Raw genomic sequence first — 7066 nt, forward strand, 5'->3', positions numbered from 1 at the left:
CTCCAGAGCCTGCGCCTTGCACCGTCTCAGTGTACCGCACAGGAAAATGGCATTATTGGGCAAAGCCTTGTGAGCAGAGTCCAGGCCTGGAGGGCTTCTTGCCGGAGCTCAGGCTGCTCCGGCAAACATTTGCAGATGGGAAAAGCTTAAAAGTGCAGTCCACAGCCATTCTGCATTTATCATCAGTCTGGACTTGCTCCTATGCACAGAGTATGTCAACACAAGGTCAGGACTGAAAACAAGAATAGAAAGGGAATATTTACATCACTTTGCACAACAAGCAAGTGTGAACCTCGTGAGGGCAACTCTGTAGGGGACGGTATGTGGGTGGAGGCGGGCGGACCAGACACAGGAGGAGAGAACCTGGCATTCAGGGACACGCCATGGATTGGAACCAGGACCCTGCCTCACGGTTGCAGCGCAGCTTAAATGAAATAAGGTGAGCAGCATATTTGGTTCATACCTTGTCGGACAAATACTGTGAATGGTGGTGGCGGTGCTCACCCTAAGGTGGTATGTCCATGAGTAGGAATTTTTTTCTGTTTTCCAAACATTCTGTAATATTTAATTGTTTTGGCAAGGAGAAGGAAACAAAGGAGACTTGCCTACTTTAATTGCTGGAATTAAATCCTAAGGATGTTGCCAAACGCAAATCAAGCTTATCTATTCATTAGAGCAGCCTCCTTTTTCTCTTCCCCGTGGGCAAGCTCTCCATGGAAATATTTTGCTATCAGATATTCAGTTGCTGTATAAAATGAAAACTGCATTTGAAAACATGCCTACAGCTCAAAAACAGCCCACGAATCCAGCTAAAGGCCTGGGCTTCCTTGGAGTTTCAATGACAGATCCACTTGCTCAAAAGAAACCTTTGTGGGGAGGGTCCATTTCTATTCACTCACCAGAGCATGGTTCTCAACACCTGGAGAGGCAGTTCTATAACCCAAAGAACCCCTACAGGAAGGTATGGTGCTGCTGGTTACCCACAGTGTGAATGTTCCTAATCCCACTGACTTTAAAATGGTTAAAATAGGTTGGTGGGACTGTAAAACGGTGCAGCTGCCATGGAAAAGAGCATGGCAGTGCCTCAAAAAATATATAAATAGAATTACCATGTGATCCAGCAATTTCACTTCTGGGTACAGGCATACCTCATTGTATAGCGCTTTGCTTTATTGTGCCTAGCAGATACTGTTTTGTTTTTGCTTGTTTGTTTGTTTGTTTGAACAAATTGAAGGTTTGTGGCAACCCTACCTTGAACGAATCTATCGGTGCCATTTTCCAACAGCATTTGCTCACTTCATTTCCTCTGCTCTCTGTCACATTTTGGTAATTCTTGCAATATTTCAAACTTTTGCAGCATTATTATTATATTTGTTATGGTGATCTGTGATCAGTGCCCTTTGATGTTACTACTGTCATTGTTTTGGCTTTTTTTTTTTACAACTTTATTGGAGTATAATTGCTTCACATGGTGTATTAGTTTCTGCTTTATAACAAAGTGAATCAGTTATACATATACATCTGTTCCCATATTCCTTCCCTCTTGCGTCTCCCTCCCTCCCACCCTCCCAATCCCACCCCTCCAGGCGGTCACAAAGCACGGAGCTGATCTCCCTGTGCTATGTGGCTGCTTCCCACTAGCTACCTACCTTATGTTTGGTAGTGTATATATGCGGCTTGTGGGCTGTTAGTTTCCCACCAGGGATTGAACCCGGGCCCTGGCAGTGAAAGCACTGAGTCCTAACCACTGGATCACCAGGGAACTTCCTGTTTTGGCATTTTTTAGCAATAAAGTATTTTAAATCAAGGTATGTACAATTTTTTAGACATAATGCTGTTGCACACAATAGACTACAATATAGTGTAAACATAACTCTCATAACCACTGGGAAACCAAAAAATTCATGTGACTTGCTTTATTGAGATATTCACTTTATTCCTGTGATCTGGAACTGAACCCACAACATCTCCAAGCTATGCCTGTATATACCCCCAAAAATTGAAAGCAGGGACTCGAAAAGATATTTGTACACCCATGTTCATAACAGCATTATTCTCAAGAGCCAAAAGGGTAAGCAACCCAAGTGTCTATCAAAAGATGAATGAATAAACAAAATGTGGTATAAACATACAATGGAATATTATTCAGCCTTATAAAGGAAGAAACTTTTATACACGCTACAACATGACAAACCTTGAAGACATTGAGGCGAATGAAATAAGCCAGACACAAAAGGACAAATATTGTATGATTCTACTCATATGAAGGGTAGTCAGATTCACAGAGACAGAAAATAGAATGGTGGTTGCCAGGGGCTGGGGAGAGGGGAGAATGGAGAGATGCTATTTACTGGGTACAGGGTTTCAGTTTGCAGGATGAAGAGTTCTGCAGATGGGTGATGGTGATGGTTGCACAACAATGTAAATGTTCATAATACTACTGAACTTTACACAAAAATGGTTAAGATAGTAAGTTTTTTTTTTTTTTTTTTTTTTGTGGTACGCAGGCCTCTCACTGTTGTGGCCTCTCCTGTTGCGGAGCACAGGCTCCGGACACTCAGGCTCAGCGGCCATGGTTCATGGGCCCAGCCGCTCCACAGCATGTGGGATCTTCCCGGACCAGGGCACGAACCAGTGTCCCCTGCATCGGCAGGTGGACTCTCAACCACTGCGCCACCAGGGAAGCCCAAGGTGGTAAGTTTTATGTTGTGTGTATGCTACCACAATTTTTTAAAAAAGAGCTCCTGAAATCCACAGGATTGAGGAGGACAAGGAGATCCCAGGGGGTGTGCGGCTGACCCCCCAGCCCCACCCCAGAGGATCGGGCCTTCTCCCACTCTCCCCGCAGTGTGGCACCCACTGCCAGACCCTCACTCCCCCCCAGGGCGTGCTTGCTACTGATCAGTGAGTGAAGTGAGCCCCCTACTGTCCATCGCACCTTGGCTACCTGGCTGGGGCATCACGCAGCCCAGGCTGAGGTGTGGGAAACAGGAGTTAGATGCAGACCCAGGACTAGCTGAAACCATAGGGGGCAATCCTGGGTGAGTCCCTGGATATCCAGTGAACAAGGCAAAAGAGACAGGTTAGGTGTGAGGCCTGACGTCCAGGCGAACCGTGTGCTGGCTGCTGTCTTCGTTTCCTGTTCCTGCTGTGACCAATTACCACGGACCTGGTGGCTTCAAAGAACACACATTTATTCTCTTCCAGCCTGTAGGTTAGAAGTCTGCCATGGGTCTCACTGGACTGAAATCACGGTGTAGGCAGAGCTGCATTCCTTTCTGGAGGCTCTAGGGGAGGATCCATTTCCTTGCTTTTTCCAGCTTCTAGAGGCCGCCCACATTCCATCTTCAGAGCCAGCAAAACTGCGTCTCTCTAACCCTTCTTTGGTAGTTACATGGCCCTCTATCACAGCTGGGAAAGCTTCTCTACTTGTAAGGACCCTTGTGATCACAATGGGACAACCTGGATAGTCCAGGATGCTCTCCCATCTCAAGATCCTTAACTGAATCGCAGCTGCAAAGCCCTTTTGCTACATAAGGTAACACATTCACAGGTTCCAGGGATAAGGACAGGGATGTCTTGGGTGGGCCATTATTCTGCCTACTACACCCACCATACGTACTCCCACCCAGTCATTCACACGCAGCAAACATTTCTGGCATCTGGAGACTCATCTGTGCCTGAATTTCTTTTTTTTTTTTTTTTTTTTTTTGTGGTACGCGGGCCTCTCACTGCTGTGGCCTCTCCCGTTGCGGAGCACAGGCTCCAGACGCGCAGGCTCAGCGGCCACGGCTCACGGGCTCAGCCGCTCCGCGGCACGTGAGATCTTCCCAGACCGGGGCATGAACCCGTGTCCCCTGCATCGGCAGGCGGACTCTCAACCACTGCACCACCAGGGAAGCCCTGTGCCTGAATTTCTAAAGAAGGAAGAGCAGTAGCAGGTAAAAGATCACCATCAAGTCATGGCCACAGTCTTGGGGAGGAAGAAAGAAGCTACTGCTGAGGGGACGGTCAGGGAGCTCAGAGCCTGAGGGGGTGGGGAGAGAGGACCAGAGATGGGAGATGACAGTGCAGGGAAGGGGAGCAGTGTGTCCCGTGGGAAAGAAGGAGGTCACAAAATGCAAAGGGAAGACCGCGGGAAAGACCTTACAGGTGAACTGCACTCCAGACAAAGAAATTCATGAACATTGGCACAAAAGTTTTACCAAAGGGTGATTATTATTCACTTCCCAAAAGGATTTTCTAAAGCATTCTTCAAGTAATGAGTTCCACTGTGTTCTTAAAATAGGATTTATACCCAATTTTTCAGTAACACATAAAGGGATGCTTGTAAATCTATGGAAATGAAGTGAGACCAGTAACATCTGCTGCCTTCTGTGCTGGTGGTGTCTGAGGGAGCGGGAAGGAACTGCCGGTGGGAGGGACGGGCTCAGACTCCAGTCTCCACTTAATCCTCAGGCAACCTTCCCTCATTTCACACATGCAACCCAAGGGTAGAGGTGAGGGAAGGAAAGCCACAGGTCAGGCTCTCTGACTCCAGAGCCTGGTTCCTTCTGCCTTTCCTTAGAGAGATTTTTTTGGAGCAGTGGAGCTGTGTGTCTGTGTCAGCAGCAGAAGCTACATCCTTCCTATGTGCACACAACCTGCTTCCCCATTTCTGGGATGATACTGAAATTTCCAGTTAGGGACAAAGCCTTTCATTCTAAAGTTATTAGACAGGAGGCTCCAAATGGCCTGAAAGGGGTAAAACTGCCATGATGTAAATGGCTGATTTCCTGTCTCTTTGGGGAGTCAGCAAACAGGCCACACCAGCAGGAACAAGGGCTTTGGCCATAGAGCCTGCTGGAAACACTCCTTGGGCTGCAGAGCGGATAATATAGGTGACAGTGCCATAAAAATCTTGGACCCTGGGCTTCCCTGGTGGCGCAGTGGTTGAGAGTCCGCCTGCCGATGCAGGGGACACTGGTTCGTGCCCCGGTCCAGGAAGATCCCACATGCCGCGGAGCAGCTGGGCCCGTGAGCCATGGCCGCTGAGCCTGCGCGTCCGGAGCCTGTGCTCCGCAACGGGAGAGGCCACAGTAGTGAGAGGCCCGCGTACCGCAAAAAAAAAAAAAAAAAAAAAAAAAATCTTGGACCCTGTACCTACTTTTCTGTCACGACACTGTCCAGGTTTCCCACAACCTCTCACTTGGCCCTAACTCTCATTTCTAGTTCTTTCTCCCAGATCTGTGATTCTCCAAGGTTCTCCTCTCAATCCCCTCTTCTCTCACTCTGACTGCTCTGGGAGGTCCCTGCTCCTTCCTCTCCAGGGTTTCCATTTCCACCCCAGCTCCATCACCTCCCCAGGTCGCCAGCCCTACTCTTCTGGACTCCAGACCACAAGGCCATCTCCATCTCAGTGGCACCCAGACATTTCTACTGCAGCCTGCCCGAAATGAAACCGTCACCTTTCTCCCTTAACCTGCTCCTCCCACATCCCCCATTTCTGTCAATGGGACCACCCCCAGCCCCACCCCCTGCCCCTCAGGTATCCTGACTCACATCTCAGCATTCCCAGATCCCCTCTCCCTCATCTCCCATGTCCAATCCATTATCAAGTCCTGGCACTTGTACTTCAACACTGGATCCCAAACCCAGGGATGGCGGGCAACACATGAGCTAAGTGCACGGGGCGGGGCGGGGTGGGGGAGGGACAGGGGCAGGGGAGGTGGGACAGGACATCCCCATCTGGACAGGACAGCTGGGACTCAGCTCTCCTCTTCTCCAGAATGTTGCCTTCCCAGGACAGGGGCCCAGATCCACCCATTTGTAAAGAAAGTCTCTGCTTCTGGATTTATGTGAAATTCCTTTATTTTTAAGTGCAAGCAATTACTTGCATTTTCGGAAATCTCGATGTGTGCCAAACAAAACTTGTCTGTCTGTGACCTCAGGGCTCTTTCCCCTTCAGTCTCTCCCCCACTCTTCCTTCTGTCCGTCTGCAGTGCCAGCATGCCAATATGTCCTCACTCCCTCCTGGCCAAGGGGACCACCTCCTCAAGGTCTCCCTGGGCCATTTTCTCCATCTTCCCTCTGCTGATCTCAGGCCCCACTGAACCAACGTTGGGCTTTTCAGCCTTAGGGTCAGGCCCTCCAGAGGCAGGGAGAATGGTGAGGGTGAAAGAGACAGAGAAGAGAAGGCTGATGCCGCTCAGGGTGACAGAGCCATTAGTTAGCAAAGTTAAACATCTGGTGTTTAATTAACACCTTCCCTCCTCTTTCATCCTCCCTCCCATCTTCCTTTCCCAGGGACTCCCTGGTGGGTGAAACTGAAGCAGAAACCGGGAGGGCAGACTTGGGAAATGGGATGGGAGGTCCTGGCTGGAGGCAGGGCAGGGGAGGGGAGGGGAGTGATGGTCCCCGTGTGCTGAAGGGGAAGAGGACAGGCTGGGAAGAAGCAGGTTTGTGCTTCATCAGGAGTCACTCCGATTCATCCAGAAGTTTCTTTCTTTCTTTTCTTAAATTTATTTATTTATTTTTGGCTGTTTTGGGTCTTTGTTGCTGCGTGTGGGCTTTCTCTAGCTGCATTGAGCGGGGGCTACTCTTCGTTGCAGTGCGTGGGCTTCTCATTGCGGTGGCTTCTCCTGTTGCGGAGCGCGGGCTCTATCTAGGCGCGTGGGCTTCAGTAGTTGTGGCATGTGGGCTCTAGAGCGCAGGCTCAGTAGTTGTGGTGCACGGGCTTACTTGCTCCGCAGCATGTGGGATCTTCTTGGACCAGGGCTAGAACCCGTGTCCCCTGCGTTAGCAGGCGGATTCTTAACCACTGTGCCACCAGGGAAGCCCCATCCAGAAGTTCCTTGAGCAGAAGCTCAGTGCCTAGGATTGCACAAGGAAGTCCACAGCTCTCCTGCAGCAACGCTGCTGGTTGCCTCCCTGCTATTCATTCCCCCATCGTCCTCGGTAACGAACCCCATGTTGCACAGAGTGGCAACGTTCCCAGTGCCAGGTGAGATGCTTCCCAACCTCTCCTGCAGTTAGGGGTGGCCATGTGCATAGTTCTGGCCAATGAGAACCAAGCAGGCAACTACAG

The sequence above is a fragment of the Mesoplodon densirostris genome, chromosome 5, assembly GCF_025265405.1.
Source record: "Mesoplodon densirostris isolate mMesDen1 chromosome 5, mMesDen1 primary haplotype, whole genome shotgun sequence".
In the NCBI taxonomy this organism is placed as follows: domain Eukaryota; kingdom Metazoa; phylum Chordata; class Mammalia; order Artiodactyla; family Ziphiidae; genus Mesoplodon; species Mesoplodon densirostris.